The 5,240-nt window shown below is 37.9% G+C and overlaps 1 long non-coding RNA gene across 1 annotated transcript; it reads left to right on the top strand.

Moving 5' to 3' along the window:
- Positions 1 to 3,324: 3,324 nt before the first annotated feature.
- LOC128292840 (uncharacterized) lies at positions 3,325 to 4,815 on the top strand. The gene is made up of 2 exons (XR_008282788.1): positions 3,325 to 3,427; positions 4,664 to 4,815. It is a non-coding gene; the product is annotated as an uncharacterized LOC128292840 (long non-coding RNA).
- The last annotated feature ends 425 nt before the right edge of the window (positions 4,816 to 5,240 follow it).

Here is a 5,240-nt window from a genome sequence, read left to right as displayed (position 1 = left end):
ATTGAAAAAGCACTAGCTGATTTAGGCGCTAGTATTAATTTGATGCCATATAAAATGTTCAAACAACTTGGTCTTTGGGAACCTAAACCCAATAGGATGAGTATTTAATTAGCCGATAGATCTATTAAATATCCTAGAGGTATTATAGAAGACGTACTCGTAAAAGTAGATAAATTTATATTCCCTGTTGATTTTGTTGTGCTTGACATGGATGAAGATGTGGAAGTACCCTTAATTTTAGGGCGCCCATTCCTAGCCCTTGCTAGAAATTTGTGATTGGCGTGGGTGATGTAAATTGGTACTTAGAGTAGGTGACGAGGAAATGATCTTTAAAATTTACGATGCTATGAGATTCTCTAGGGAACAAGATGATTCATGTTATTTCATTGACTCTATTGATCATATTACTCAAGACTCTTTTCAGGAAATTGTACAAGAGGAGACGACAAAACCGTATCTAGCTCAAGACGAGGAGATAGGTGAGGAACCTAATGACCATCCGTCAAGACAAGTAGAATATGAGGGTATTAAGATAAACGATGAACTTAAGCAAAAACCCTCGATTGAGGAGCCTCTCAAACTGGAATTTAAACAATTGCCAAACCATTTAGAATACGCATTCCTTGGAAATAATTCTACATTACCAGTTATTATTGCTTCTAATTTGCAACCCAAGGAGAAAGAGGAATTAATCCAAGAATTAAAAGAACATAAGAAGGCCATAGCATGGAAAATTTCTGACATTAAAGGAATCAGCCCTTCCTTTTGCACCCACAAAATTTTAATGGAAGATGGATACAAACCATGTGTGCAAGCTCAAAGACGTCTGGACCCCAACATGAAGGAAGTTGTAAAAGCCGAGGTAATTAAACTTCTAGATGCTAGAATTATTTATCATATTTCTGACAGTTCTTGAGTAAGTCCAGTGCAGGTTGTCCCCAAGAAAGGAGGCATGACGGTTATGACCAACAAGAAGAATGAATTAATCCCAACAAGAACGGTTACAGGGTGGAGAGTTTGCATAGACTACAGGAAACTGAATGACACCACAAGAAAAGATCACTTCCCCTTGCTATTCATTAACCAAATGTTAGAAAGATTATCCGGACACATGTATTACTGCTTCCGAGACGGACTCTCTGGTTACTTCCAAATCCCAATAGCTCCTGAAGATGAAGAAAAGATGACATTCACATGCCCATTTGGTACGTTCACTTATCGTAGAATGCCTTTTGGATTATGTAATGCCCCTGCTACTTTTCAGCGCTATATGATAGCCATATTCGATGAACTCCTGGAAGATATCATGGAAGTCTTCATGGATGATTTTTTGGTATTCGGTAACTCTTTCCATCTCTACCTTAAAAATTTAAAACGAGTTTTAATAAGATGTGAGGAAACAAACCTTGTGCTTAACTGGGAGAAATGTCACTTCATGGTTCAAGAAGGTATTGTAACACCCCTATAACCCGTATCCGTCACCGAAATGGGTTATGAAGTGTTACCAACCCAAAATATCACATTTGTACAATCACATTGATATAAGAACATTAACTTTTATATGCATTCAAAAACTTTATACAAACATTCAAAAGATGCCATATTCACATGGCCCATATACAACAACATCTCAAAAATACCATTCACTTAAGTCTATTCTATACATGCCATACTAGCTTCAAAACATAGTAATACCAAAATGATAGATAGTGTGATGAGTTGCTGACGATCCCTTTCCGAGCAGGTGACTGGAGTCAACAATCTATAAAACACAGAAACATAACAAACAGAGTAAGCATTCATAAGCTTAGTAAGCTTTAAGCAATGCAGCAAATAAACTCAATTATTCAATTTCTCAAGAGGTCATTTTCTAGATATATTACCATTTGGCCGAATATACACAAGCACATAATGCACAATTAGCATTCTAATTTCACTTAATCTGAATTTATATGGCATAAATAAATCGAATATTTTCGCATACTTTCACACCTTGACCGAATGTATCATGATCATAGATATAGATATAACATTTATTTCGTATGTATCACATTATACACTTATGATTCAATTCAAATCATACTCACATATAAATACATAATACGTACCTGGCCAACTTAACGTATTGAATGTATTCATTTGTTATTCTAACACGCGGTATCTTAGTTTTAGACTTTTATCAAATCACTGGCATTCAACCTGCTAGGTTTAAAAACCTGAATTCATTCACCAGCATTTCCCCTGCTAGGCTCAAAGCCCAATATCATTTCACCGGCATTATAGCCTACTAGGCTCGAAAGCCCGAATAGTATCTCACCGGCATTATAGCCTGCTAGGCTCGAAAGCCCAAATAGTATCTCACCAGCATTATAGCCTGCTAGGCTCAAAGGCCTGAATAGTATCTCACCGGTATTATAGCCTGCTAGGCTCAAAGGCCCGAATAATACTATGCGATATTCAAATCAACAAGTTTCATATAACACAATCACACCAAATTGGGTACAAGCATTATTCGAATATATCATCCTACATTTTATTCACTTTTATCTCATTTCATCACTCACATTCAACATTTGATAGTTTACACGTAACATCTTACTCATATTCATCTAACACTATCGTTTGATCATGGAAGCATATCACATTTTACTTCCATTACAATTGCCATTCGGCCATATACATACATGACAAGTAATACTTAATTCTTGTAACACCCCGAATTTGGGCCTAGAAGTATTGGGCCTTGAGTGCGGGTCCGTATGGAGGTTGTATATAGGTATTTAATTGTGCAATGAAATAACACAATTAAATGTACGCTGGTGGTTAATGGCCCGAGAAGTGTTAGAGAAATCTTGGGTTCAAACTTGGGCTTTAGCAAAAATTTTGGTATTAAGTGAAAAAAACACGGATGCTTGGATGAGGGTTTTAAATTATTGTGTTAAATAAATGACACAAGAAAGCTTGTAGTCTAGTGGTTGTGGCGTCATTAAGGTTGTATGGGAGCTGGGTTCAAGCCTTGGCTCTTGCAATTTATTTTGGTTTTTTAAGGAACACGGACTTTGGCCTTTAGACCTTATAATTAATTGGGGATAAAATATGACACAAAAAGCCTTGTGGCTTAGTGGCAAGTAATGTGTGGAGCATCTGAGGGGAGGCATGGGTTCGAATCCCATGTCAAGCAATGAGCATTTATTTTGCTAACAAGGGGCGGCAAGAGTTGGTGTTGAATTTAAACTCTGATGTTGGAGGGATCCCACATCGAGAAGCTAACATAAGAGTGGATGCGAAGCTGGCTTTAAATAGAGGGAACCATGAGAGAGTAAAGGTACCTTTCTTGGCTGATCCCTTTCGCTGTATGGCTTGCTCGTTTGGGTTGGGCATTGGCTAAGAGTGCTCGGAGCGTGGGTTAACTCCAGTCTCCTATCAGGTGATTGATTATGGAAACGTTTCAACTTCAACCCGTAACAGGTGTGTACTAACCCTCGTAGTAGCTTAGATTAATATCTGTTGAGAAGCCAAAATGCTAAAATACCGGCAGTTCGGGAACTTGTAATGTTGCGTGTGGGTATAGATGCGATAAATACGATAAGATCGGTGTTTGGATCGATGGAGCGGTAAGAACTCAATTTTGTGCACGATGGTAAGTTGGGCCTCAATGGGCAGATTGGGCCAAATGGGCTTTTGGGCCCATTTGGGTAAAATTGATAGAAAATGGAATTTGGAAAAGTTGCATGTTAACACGGTTAGTATTGTTGTAAAATTTGGGTTAAGCGAGCTTAGTGGGCTAAATCGGCATTCGTAGGGCCCATTAGGGTTTTGGGCCCAAAAGCCGAATTTGATAAGTGGGTTAAAGATCATTGTTTAAACACTGGAAATATTGAAAATTGTAATGAACATGGAAAACCCTAATTTTGGTAAAATTACGAAAATACCCTTATAATATGAAAATGACCTGTTTTGCCCTTGTGGGCAAGTGGTGACTTGGATTTGTGTGGTTGTGGATTTGATTGTGAATATATGTTGGTGATATGAATGACTTGACTGTGATTGTTTGATTCAAATATGGGCATGACATTCTGCATACATGACATATTGCATGGGATATGGGTTATATTGATGGAGGAAGTGCTGAAAGGGCTCTGCCTTAGTTTACCGAAAAAGGTTTTGCCCTAGTTTATCAGAAAGGGCTTTGCCCCAGTTATTAAAAGAGGCTAGGCCTCCAGTTATATGATAAAGAAGCTATGCTGCCAGTGGAGAGTTTGGTTGGGTGGGTTGAGCTATTCCCCACATGGAGAGCTTGGTTGGTACGGGTGGAGAGTAGCGAATGGTGGGTCGAGTAGTCTTCCCAAATAGGCTTGCATACATTCATTGACATTACATGTGATATTGAAATTGGCTTGCATACATCCATTGACATTACATGTGATATTGAAATGGGCCTAAGGGCCATACCATTTACAGTAAAGGCTTCGGCCCAGTGATATGATTTATGAAAAGGCTTCGGCCCACTGGTATGATTTATGGAAAGGCTTTGGCCCAGTATATGTCAAGACTAAATAGGGCTTTGGCCCAGATTGTAGTGATACCGTGTTATTTACTATTTGTTTGTTATTGGAATTACACACTGAGTTTTCATAAACTCACCCGGTTTCTAACTGTGCAGGTAATCCCTAAGCTTAGATGGTTTGGAGCTGTGAGGGACTCGGAGATGGCCACACTACTGTTTCTGTTTCTTTTAATTGCAATAAGTAGCCGATTTATTTCTTTATAAGTTTTATTTTATTAATATTATTATTTGGTTTTGGGTTGTAATAAGGCCATTTTAATTATTTTTCTGGGATTATTTTATTTTATACCCTATATTTTTCTAATAATAATATGAGTTAGACCTAGGGCGCATTTCCAAAATGATAATTGTTTTCAAAATAACGCAACGATACAATTAATCGGTTTATCAAAAATATCTACTTAAATGAATTCCAACTTGTTTTTCTCAAAACCTAACCTAGCACCAAAGTGTGGCAATGGCTGTGGGCATGTCTAGGATTGGATCCAATCAAGAGCTTGGTACTTAAGCAACCTTCTAGGCTCACCTCCTCTGTTTTGGATACCTACCTGGTGTACAGCTTCCATTCACTTTATTAACTTAGCAAAGACTATCTTTTAAAACACTAAGAAAGACGTTGAAAGAGGCATGGATTTTCTTAAAAACTTCAATGTGACACGTCAGTCCGGCCATA

The sequence above is a fragment of the Gossypium arboreum genome, chromosome 5 (genome assembly GCF_025698485.1).
Source record: "Gossypium arboreum isolate Shixiya-1 chromosome 5, ASM2569848v2, whole genome shotgun sequence".
NCBI classification, from domain to species: Eukaryota; Viridiplantae; Streptophyta; class Magnoliopsida; order Malvales; family Malvaceae; genus Gossypium; species Gossypium arboreum.
The sequence above is the reverse complement of the archived record's forward strand: the minus strand, read 5'-3'. Positions and strand labels throughout refer to the sequence as shown.